Source organism: Acipenser ruthenus, unplaced genomic scaffold (genome assembly GCF_902713425.1).
Source record: "Acipenser ruthenus unplaced genomic scaffold, fAciRut3.2 maternal haplotype, whole genome shotgun sequence".
Lineage (NCBI taxonomy): Eukaryota > Metazoa > Chordata > Actinopteri > Acipenseriformes > Acipenseridae > Acipenser > Acipenser ruthenus.
The window spans coordinates 70,001-81,783 of record NW_026708271.1 but is presented as its reverse complement, the minus strand read 5'-3'; the positions used below and the strand labels follow the sequence as shown (position 1 = coordinate 81,783).

Below are 11,783 nucleotides of genomic sequence, written 5' to 3'. Positions count from 1 at the left end.
TTGAAAGCATGCAGTGAAACCCTATTGAAAGAGATCCTGTCGCTAACTCCATGCAGCTGACCTCCATCTCTCACACCTGACTGCTTGACCAGGAGCCTCAGAGCCTGGCTGGTTTCTGTCTCTGCTCACAGACCTGTGTCAGCCTGCTCTATATTATCCCAGCTTACACACGACGCCTCGTCTGCTTTCGCGTTGCGCAGTCTAAATTTAAGCTGTGACGGGACAGAGGGAACAGCCCTTCCCAATCCCAGACAGAGAGTCACGTCTCCCGGGATCACCACGGTTTGCCCGAACACGAAAATAGTCCTTCTGTGGTGAGACTGTCTGATACCTCATTGTAGGTGCCCAGAGCCTCTCCTGGCAACGATTAACCGGTATTGCATTGCCAGTGTAGTGCCCCTGTCTGTCTGTCTGCATTGCCAGTGTAGTGCCCCTGTCTCTCTCTCTCTCTCTCTGTCTGTCTGTCTGCATTGCCAGTGTAGTGCCCCTGTCTGTCTGTCTGTCTGTCTGCTTTACAATGCTTCCCTAAGCTTTACCAGACCTCTCTGTGCTTTACAATGCTTCCCTATGCTTTACCAGACCTCTCTGTGCTTTACAATGCTTCCCTGTGCTTTACCAGACCTCTCTGTGCTTTACAATGCTTCCCTATGCTTTACCAGACCTCTCTGTGCTTTACAATGCTTCCCAATGCTTTACCAGACCTCTGTGTGCTTTGCAATGCTTCCCTATGCTTTACCACCCCTCTCTGTGCTTTACAATGCTTCCCTATGCTTTACTACACCTCTGTGCTTTACAATGCTTCCCTATGCTTTACCAGACCTCTGTGTGCTTTACAATGCATCCCTATGCTTTACCACACCTCTCTGTGCTTTACAATGCTTCCCTATGCTTTACCAGACCTCTCTGTGCTTTACAATGCTTCCCTATGCTTTACCAGACCTCTCTGTGCTTTACAATGCTTCCCTGTGCTTTACCAGACCTCTCTGTGCTTTACAATGCTTCCCTATGCTTTCCCAGACCTCTCCGTGCTTTACAATGCTTCCCTATGCTTTACCAGACCTCTCTGTGCTTTACAATGCTTCCCTGTGCTTTACCAGACCTCTCTGTGCTTTACAATGCTTCCCTATGCTTTACCAGACCTCTCTGTGCTTTACAAGCTTCCCTATGCTTTACCAGACCTCTCTGTGCTTTACAATGCTTCCCTATGCTTTACCAGACCTCTCTGTGCTTTACAATGCTTCCCTATGCTTTTACCAGACCTCTCTGTGCTTTACAATGCTTCCCTATGCTTTACCAGGACCTCTCTGTGCTTTACAATGCTTCCCTATGCTTTACCACACCTCTCTGTGCTTTACAATGCTTCCCTATGCTTTACCACACCTCTCTGTGCTTTGCCATGCTTTCACTGTGTTTCATTTCACTTTGCTGTGCTTTTATTAGGAGTGTGTGTATCAGCATTTAAACAAGTGTGTCAATGTGTGACAGCGTGTGTGTGTGACAGCGTGTGTGTGTGACAGCGTGTGTGTGTGACAGCGTGTGTGTGAGTCAGTGACTGTGTGAGTCAGATGGGGGCAGTTCAGAAAGAACAGAGTTTTTCTCAGGAATGTGATAACAGGGAACAAAGACAGAGTCACACCCTTCCTGTCGAAGTGTAGTAAAGCACAGAGAGGAGAGAGATCCAGCCCCTTCTCAAAGTGTAGTAAAGCACAGAGAGGAGAGAGAGATCCAGCCCCTTCTCAAAGTGTAGTAAAGCACAGAGAGGAGAGAGATCCAGCCCCTTCTCAAAGTGTAGTAAAGCACAGAGAGGAGAGAGATCCAGCCCCTTCTCAAAGTGTAGTAAAGCACAGAGAGGAGAGAGATCCAGCCCCTTCTCAAAGTGTAGTAAAGCACAGAGAGGAGAGAGATCCAGCCCCTTCTCAAAGTGTAGTAAAGCACAGAGAGGAGAGAGATCCAGCCCCTTCTCAAAGTGTAGTAAAGCACAGAGAGGAGAGAGATCCAGCCCCTTCTCAAAGTGTAGTAAAGCACAGAGAGGAGAGAGATCCAGCCCCTTCTCAAAGTGTAGTAAAGCACAGAGAGGAGAGAGATCCAGCCCCTTCTCAAAGTGTAGTAAAGCACAGAGAGGAGAGAGATCCAGCCCCTTCTCAAAGTGTAGTAAAGCACAGAGAGGAGAGAGATCCAGCCCCTTCTCAAAGTGTAGTGAAGCACAGAGAGGAGAGAGATCCAGCCCCTTCTCAAAGTGTAGTAAAGCACAGAGAGGAGAGAGATCCAGCCCCTTCTCAAAGTGTAGTGAAGCACAGAGAGGAGAGCTCTGTAATCACGCGCGTGTCTCTCCCCCTCCCCCTCTCTCATAAGGTATAACTGGGCAGAGTCAGACGGCTTCTAATTATAAAGCATCAGAACACTGTGTTAATATTGAGAAGAGCCTCCGGGCGGAACTCGGAGTGCTCAGAAACTCTTAAAGGGGAAGTAACGGGGCTAGCATGAGCAGAAATAATTACACAAACACAATATGAAACTACAATCAGGTAATCTGTGCAGTCAACCCTGTCTCTCATATCAGTTAATATGTCTGATTGACCCTGTCTCTCATATCAGTTAATATGTCTGATTGACTCTGTCTCAGTTAATATCATCCTCATGAACTCCAATGTAAATATAAAGCAGGACTCTCGTCTCGTACCCAACGCATTCCAGAGATTAGTCAGGAATTCTCAATCCCAGATCCAGCCCTTGGAATTCCACAGGAGGGAGGGAGGGGCAGAGGGACACGCACTCACTCACTCACTCACACTCAAACTCTCCAGGGCGTGCCTCTGCTCCGTCACCAAGGAAACCGTTTGAAAGTTTACCCTCTGATTGTCCTCCGGTGACGTGCCCGTGGGGGTGTGAGGCAGTGTGTGCGGCTGAAACACTGAGGGGGGGGCCCCGGAAACACACAGAGAGGGGGGGCCCCGGAAACACAGAGAGGGGGGGGGGGGGGCGGAAACACAGAGAGGGGGGGCCCGGCTGTGCGTCAGAGGAATTCCCTTCCAGAGAGAGAGGGAGGGGGCAGGGAGAGAGAGAGAGAGAGAGAGATGGGGAGAGAGAGAGAGGGGGAGAGAGAGGAACGGAGAGAGGAAGGAGAGAGAGGGGGAAGGAGAGAGAGAGAGAGAGAGAGAGGGAGAGAGAGAGGGAGGGAGAGAGAGAGAGAGAGAGAGAGAGAGAGAGAGAGAGAGAGAGGGGAGAGAGAGAGGGAGGGAGAGAGAGAGAGAGAGAGAGAGAGAGAGAGAGAGAGAGAGAGAGAGAGAGAGAGAGAGAGAGAGAGAGGGGGGAGGCAGGGATAGCTGCAGCTCCACAGTCTGACTCACTCAGCGACTGGAATAATTGTTTTAACACAACACAATTAAAAAGGGAAGGAAAGGAAAATAATCATGGGATGGCTGCCATAGCAACGCAGGGGGTGCTTTCCTTATCAACACGGCCTGTTTCCCATAGCAACGCGTGTGTGTTCCTACATTCTATGTTGATATTTACTCATTTAAATCAACACCCTTTATCATTTCCCTGAAATTATATTCACAGCCTCAATATGCTTCATAATATTTTTGGCAGTCTGCAGGTTTAAAACCGTCTCTCTTTCTCTCTCTCTCTCTCTCTCTCTCTCTCTCTCTCTCTCTCTCTCACCGGGGACACATTAGGCAGGGATGTTAATCAGACTCCCGCTGCACAGCAGTGTGATCCAGTCCTGGTTTCACTGGGAGTTTAATAATCAGACACACCTGAGCTTGTTAGCTAGACACACTGGGGCTGATCAAGCTGGTAGCAGTAAAACCTGGACTGGATCACACCGCTGTGCGATAGACAGACAGACACACACAGACACACAGACAGACACACACACACACACACACACACACAGACAGACACACACACACACACCACAGACACACACAGACACACACACACACACACACACAGGGCTCAGCCTGGTCCTGGCTGCCTGTGCTGGGGAGCTCAGAGAGACACGCTGCTGGTTTTGTCAGAGAGTTTTCTTTCTGAGTTTCGGTCTCGATGCTGCTTCACAGCTCTGCCCCTCCTCCAGCTCCCCAGATAATCACATTACATTGTTTTGATGGAAATAATAAAAAAAATCATAATGTCGAGCAAAAGACTGTCCATGTGATAACGTGAGTCAGAGACTTCATGTGTGTGTGCGTGCGTCTGTGTGTGTGTGTGTGTGTGTCTCAGTGTATGTGTGTATCAGTGTGTGCGTCTGTGTGTGTGTCTCAGTGTCTGTGTGTGTGTGTGTGTGTGTCTCAGTGTATGTGTGTATCAGTGTGTGCGTCTGTGTGTGTGTCTCAGTGTCTGTGTGTCTGTGTGTGTGTGTGTCTCAGTGTATGTGTGTATCAGTGTGTGCGTCTGTGTGTGTGTGTCAGTGTGTGTGCGTGTGTGTCTCAGTGTCAGTGTGTGTGCGTGTGTGTTAGTGTGTGTGCGTGTGTGTGTGTGTTAGTGTGTGAGTGTCTCAGTGTCAGTGTGTTTGCCTTTTGTAAACCTCCAAATGACATTGAACACATTACAAAAAAACCTAATTAAATAATAATAATAATAATAATAATAATAATAATAATAATAATAATAATAATAATAATAATAATAATCAGTTTGTTTTTAACCAGGCTCCAGTGCGGTCAGTGCAGGGGTCTCACACACACACACTCAGCAATGCAGTGCAGGGGTCTCACACACACACACACTCAGCAATGCAGTGCAGGGGTCTCACACACACACTCAGCAATGCAGTGCAGGGGTCTCACACACACACTCAGCAATGCAGTGCAGGGGTCTCACACACACACACTCAGCAATGCAGTGCAGGGGTCTCACACACACACACTCAGCAATGCAGTGCAGGGGTCTCACACACACACACTCAGCAATGCAGTGCAGGGGTCTCACACACACACACTCAGCAATGCAGTGCAGGGGTCTCACACACACACACTCAGCAATGCAGTGCAGGGGGTCTCACACACACACTCAGCAATGCAGTGCAGGGGTCTCACACACACACACTCAGCAATGCAGTGCAGGGGTCTCACACACACACACTCAGCAATGCAGTGCAGGGGTCTCACACACACACACTCAGCAATGCAGTGCAGGGGTCTCACACACACACACTCAGCAATGCAGTGCAGGGGTCTCACACACACACACTCAGCAATTGCAGTGCAGGGGTCTCACACACACACACTCAGCAATGCAGTGCAGGGGTCTCACACACACACACTCAATGCAGTGCAGGGGTCTCACACACACACACTCAGCAATGCAGTGCAGGGGTCTCACACACACCACACTCAGCAATGCAGTGCAGGGGTCTCACACACACCACACTCAGCAATGCAGTGCAGGGGTCTCACACACACACACTCAATGCAGTGCAGGGTCTCACACACACACACTCAGCAATGCAGTGCAGGGGTCTCACACACACACACTCAGCAATGCAGTGCAGGGGTGTCTCACACACACACACTCAGCAATGCAGTGCAGGGGTCTCACACACACACACTCAGCAATGCAGTGCAGGGGTCTCACACACACACACTCAGCAATGCAGTGCAGGGGTCTCACACACACACTCAGCAATGCAGTGCAGGGGTCTCACACACACACACTCAGCAATGCAGTGCAGGGGTCTCACACACACACACTCAGCAATGCAGTGCAGGGGTCTCACACACACACACTCAGCAATGCAGTGCAGGGGTCTCACACACACACTCAGCAATGCAGTGCAGGGGTCTCACACACACACACTCAGCAATGCAGTGCAGGGGTCTCACACACACACACTCAGCAATGCAGTGCAGGGGTCTCACACACACACACTCAGCAATGCAGTGCAGGGGTCTCACACACACACACTCAGCAATGCAGTGCAGGGGTCTCACACACACACACTCAATGCAGTGCAGGGGTCTCACACACACACACTCAGCAATGCAGTGCAGGGGTCTCACACACACACACTCAATGCAGTGCAGGGGTCTCACACACACACTCAGCAATGCAGTGCAGGGGTCTCACACACACACACTCAGCAATGCAGTGCAGGGGGTCTCACACACACACACTCAGCAAGCAATGCAGTGCAGGGGTCTCACACACACACACTCAGCAATGCAGTGCAGGGGTCTCACACACACACTCAGCAATGCAGTGCAGGGGTCTCACACACACACTCAGCAATGCAGTGCAGGGGTCTCACACACACACACTCAGCAATGCAGTGCAGGGGTCTCACACACACACACTCAGCAATGCAGTGCAGGGGTCTCACACACACACACTCAGCAATGCAGTGCAGGGGTCTCACACACACACTCAGCAATGCCGTGCAGGGGTCTCACACACACTCAGGGTTCTAGTATTTATGTATTTATTTTTTGTTACTATCTCAGTTCACTTTCTAGGAATGCAAGCAAAGTGTCTGATTTCTGATAAAGCACAGAGAGAGATGCACTCTGGAAGAATGCAGTAAACGCACACAGATGACAAGGAGGAGGTCTTACACTGTGATGTCAAACTGAACAGGACGATGCGGCTCCTTCCGTCCGTCTGTAGCTTTAAAAGCCTCTCTGACTCAGAGTGTGGGTCACTGGGCAGTCCAATAATGAAATTCCTCTCGGGCCAAACAGACACGCCCTGCAGAATAGGAAGCATGAGTCACCCCCCCTCCCCCCCAGGTCCTGACTATCACAACCCTGACACAGTTTCACAATGCAACTTTCTGGCAACTTCTAATGAGGGCTTATAAACCCACACTAGCACTGCTGCACCCAGCCCTGCGTTTCACATGGCTGGATCGCATCAATATCAGGGTCTAGTGATATATATTATAAAGACATTTCAGAGGGCTGGATCACATCAATATCAGGGTCTAGTGATATATATTATAAAGACATTTCAGAGGGCTGGATCGCATCAATATCAGGGTCTAGTGCTGTATATTATAAAGACACTTCAGAGGGCTGGATCGCATCAATATCAGGGTCTAGCGCTGTATATTATAAAGACATTTCAGAGGGCTGGATCACATCAATATCAGGGTCTAGTGATATATATTATAAAGACATTTCAGAGGGCTGGATCGCATCAATATCAGGGTCTAGCGCCGTATATTATAAAGACATTTCAGAGGGCTGGATCGCATTGATATCAGGGTTTTTTTATCTTTTATAAAGACCTGCCCCCCACCTCTCTCTCTCTCTCTCTCTCTCTCTCTCTCTCTCTCTCTCTCTCTCTCTCTCTCTCTCTCTCTCTCTCTCTCTCTCCCTCTCTCTCTCCTCTCTCTCTCTCTCTCTCTCTACCCTGGTCCGCCTGTTTTCCTTTCCTCAGTTCCCTCGTTCTCGTTCTGACTTGGTGTAGGAATGTCTTCAAAAGGAATACAAAGTCCGACAAGTCGAGACCTGAAAGAGGGAGCGAGACAGACGGATAAAAGGGAGAGATAGAGAGAGATAACACTGTTTACCCTTTTGTGTGCTCCAGCGTATCTCAAAACCCCCTCCATTCCAAGTCCAATTTGTTTACCAAAGGAAGGTCGTTTTTACCTTTTCCACCCCCCCCCGAGACCTGCTAAGTGACCATGGTAAACCTTTATAAGGGTTATTAAAGTAAATTAATATTGAATTGACATATGATCGCGCATAGTGTCGTATATCACAGCAACAAACGCGTCCGCTGTTTTTCGTGTGGCGTCTCTTTTGCAGGCTTGTCACGGGTTGAGCTACAACAGAGAAGTCGGCTGCTTTCTATCGCTGTCTCGTCTACTTCAACCCAGCTGTGAGGTCCCGGCATGAAGCGCCAGAGAACTCCCATTAAAATAAATAAATATAATCACAAACACCCATTGCTGACTCGTGAAGGCCCGTACCGAGTTTGTATTGAGCGGGTAAAACACAGTAGATTAGTCGGTTATTAGCAGCATTTCCCCAGAACCAAGCCCGTCCCGCAGGCTTTTAATGTGACTGTTATTCTGATACGAGCAGCGCCGCGCCGCTTATTGCCAGCTTTACTGCGGGCTGCTAGCGTGGACTGCGTGATTTCTGCAGCTTTCATAAACACGCTGACTCCGCGGCTGCGTGTTTCTGGAGGGACTGAGGCAGAGTCGTGCTTTGAAACCGGCTGCGAAGCGGCACGCAACACTGAGACGGGTTCACAGCGGGAGGTGGTACCCTGTGAAAAGCAGACAACGCTGGACAATTAATTATTTAAAAATGGTGTTCCTTAGAATTTAGAATAACGCGTTTTTATTTCATGCTCGCTTTACGCATCGTAAGCACATCGTTGTGTGGTACTACAGTATAAGACTGCTCCCCGTTTTACACACACGTAGAGTAAACAGTTCTGTGTTTGGGTATTTCTCATGTTAATTTATTTAACAACTATAACATTTATAACACATGGATTTCAGCGCCATATTTGCACAACGCAAGTATATATCGCTGTCCCCTATAAATACTCTTGAAAACGGGGGCGTTTCGCTTACTGGCAGCTTTCGGTTAATGACAACTTTGTGCTGGGAACCGAGAAGTCTGTTTATAAGCGGCATCTGCTGTAAATAACTACTGCATAGAAAATGTACGCACACATATTTTAAAATAACCTTTTAATTCACACCTGTAGCGAGCTACGTTGTTTAAATATTATTTAGCTAAGGAACTTTTTTTTTTAACGGAAAACGCCACTCCCGTGCTCAAAGGTGTGTTTGTTTAATTAATAATTCACACAATAGGCGTGCACTCGGTTGTGTAGCTGGCTTGTGTAGTTAAGGAGTTGTTTCTTTGTTTTTTGTCGGGGAGGAGGGGGGTGTTATTTCGGCTTTGCCAGGGGAAGCGATGCCCAGGCTTGTTTTGGATTCTGCAATGGCCAAGGCCCGTTACCGTGGCAACCAAAATACGCCCCAGCCGTTCCAGTTTTAACTCTGAAATTAATTAATTTATTTCTTATCAGAAGCCCTTATTCAGGGCGACTTACAGTCGTAAACAAAAAATACATTTCAAGAATCATAGTACAAGTATTAATACAATTAAGAGCAAGATAAATACAATGACTTCAGTTCTAGCAAGTACAAGAATATGACAAAATCCGATTCAATATCGGAGCAGATAACAGTGTCAGTGATAGTTACATCAGGATATAATTAAATACAAAATAATACAGATTAAATAACACTTGTGACAGATTACAGTACTCTACAGGATTAAATGCAGTAAAAATAGGGAGCAGATAAGAGCAAGTAAAGCGCATTTAAGGAAGGGTGATAAAGTGTCCAGAGGGGGAAAGCAGAGGAGTTTCTACAGGTGCTTTCTGAAGAGGTGAGTCTTGAGGAGGCGCCGGACGCGGCTCACAAAAGCAGGGACACCTGGAAGAACTCAAGTGACAGTTTTAACACGTTTTTACACGTTTTAATCTCCTCTGACCTCATTCTTACTGCAATGCCTGAAACGCCGTGTGTTTGTATTTGTGCCTTTTTATATATATATATATATATATACAAGTCTAAAAGCACAGCGTGGTGCCGCACAGAGAGGTACGCAGCTGCCTCCGTCACTGCTCCCGGCTAGACGCAGGTACAGCAACGGATACCGAGGCACGGGATTGCATTCCTGTTTATACAGGGCTGTGTGCCCAAGACAGCTGCACAACTAGCAATGTAAACAACCCCAACACTGCTGCCTGACCCGACCCGTTTAGTGTCACCTCAATAATCACACTGATGAAGGCACTGGAGCCCAAACGCTGGTCTGCTTGACTTTGAGACACGGTCCCAGTACCACTCTGGGCCGGTTCTGACAGAATATCGAGACTTTGTTGAGCGCATCCATTTTAAAAGCACACCCACTCTCTGTCTCTTCCCCCCCTCTATCCATCAAACCCTTTTACAGAGCAACGCCCTGTCCTTCCCCAGACAGGACTAGCTCGCCCTCTGCTGGACATTTCAAGACACTGCCGCTTTTCAACTTCCTTTGCAGAATGAGCGTAAATCAGGCTCATCAGCGGCACTGCACAGGATATAAATACACTCCGACAATCTTCTCTGTTAAATCGGGGCGGCTGCAGCGCACTGACTATCTGCACCACGCATCGATCTGAATGTAACCCCGGCCCTGCCGAGGACGGTGAGAGGCTGTTTGCTGGAAGCTGTGGTTTCTATCTCTGGCTGTAGCAGTGGAGTTGTGTTTGCGTTGTTGTCATTCTTTCCGAGCCTCGGGAATGACAGGCTCTCTCGGTATCCTTGCTTAGAGACACGCAGCGTCGCTCCAGGCGGAGTTCACCCCTTGTTCACCTGCACACACTGGGGGCTGATCAAGCTCGTAGTAAAACCTGGACTGGGTGACGCTGCTGTGCAACAGGAGTCTCTGCTTCCGTCCCTGCTTCAGCATTCTGAGGCGTGATGGTTATTAAAATAGCTGTTTAAAATATTGAGTTTTATGAAGGGATTCTCCTGGAGGGGAGACGCTGTTGTTTTTCCTAAAAACAAAACATACGAGTTCCAGTAAAACAAAAAACCCGTTTATATATATAATACCCCCCTCTTGTGTGTTGAAATGCCAGCCGCAGCGTGAGAGGGTGAGCGCACAGCCCAGGAATGATAATTGGACTGGGGGGGTTTGAGAGCTGTAACAAACACAGCCGCCTCTCTAACCTCGACCGCGGCGACGGACCCACTGCATCGAAACACAACTTCAAACATACCGAGCGCCGGGGAGAAGGGCGACACGAACACACGCTGGCTGGGGCTCTGTTACTGATCAACTACCGAGGACTGCCAGAGCCCAAACGCTGGTCTGCTTGACTCGGTCTCTTCTAGTTTCAATAATCACACTGATGAAGGCACTGGAGCCCAAACGCTGGTCTGCTTGACTCGGTCTCTTCTAGTTTCAATAATCACACTGATGAAGGCACTGGAGCCCAAACGCTGGTCTGCTTGACTCGGTCTCTTCTAGTTTCAATAATCACACTGATGAAGGCGCTGGAGCCCAAACGCTGGTCTGCTTGACTCGGTCTCTTCTAGTTTCAATAATCACACTGATGAAGGCGCTGGAGCCCAAACGCTGGTCTGCTTGACTCGGTCTCTTCTAGTTTCAATAATCACACTGATGAAGGCACTGGAGCCCAAACGCTGGTCTGCTTGACTCGGTCTCTTCTAGTTTCAATAATCACACTGATGAAGGCACTGGAGCCCAAACGCTGGTCTGCTTGAGTCTAGTATCTTAGACGTTTTACTATATATATATACAGATTCTCTTTGTGTTGACTGTACAGCTCTGCCAAACACAAGAATGACTATCACAGCCAGGAGTGAGAGAACAGCTTTATTACCTCCTTCCCCGCGTACAGTAAAGCGAGCAGCAGGCTGGGTTTGAAAGCACGCAGCAGATCGAATTCAGTCATTCCTGTGAAAGCGCTTTGCTGTGCTTCATTTCACTGGACTGCAGCAAGGCAAGGGCGAGCACTCAGGCATTGAGAAGGAAGGAGCAGAAGACAGAGAGAGAGAGAGAGCACAGTTCAGGCAGCTTCACTCTCCTTAACCATCATCGTTTCAGCTGGGGGCTCTGGGGAGACCCCTTTTAAAGACGAATTTTGACAAGGGGACCCCCAACTGAAGACTAATCACGAACAAGAGAAAGTAAGCAGTGATGTAAAGCTGGCAAGAAGACTGAAACACGTTTCAAACTGCACGCCCCTTCCCAGAACACCGCTTCACCTCGGCACTGAAGAGTATTCACTCATTT

The 11,783-nt window shown here is 48.5% G+C and overlaps 1 protein-coding gene across 1 annotated transcript in view; it reads right to left on the bottom strand.

Annotated features, from left to right (window-relative positions):
* Positions 1-11,350: 11,350 nt before the first annotated feature.
* LOC131730506 (elongation factor 1-gamma-like) overlaps positions 11,351-11,783 on the bottom strand; it is a 10,782-nt gene continuing 10,349 nt past the window's right edge. The window contains exon 10 of the mRNA XM_059020553.1: positions 11,351-11,783. This exon is cut by the window's right edge and continues 788 nt beyond it. The gene's annotated coding sequence lies outside the window, so the exon portion shown is untranslated.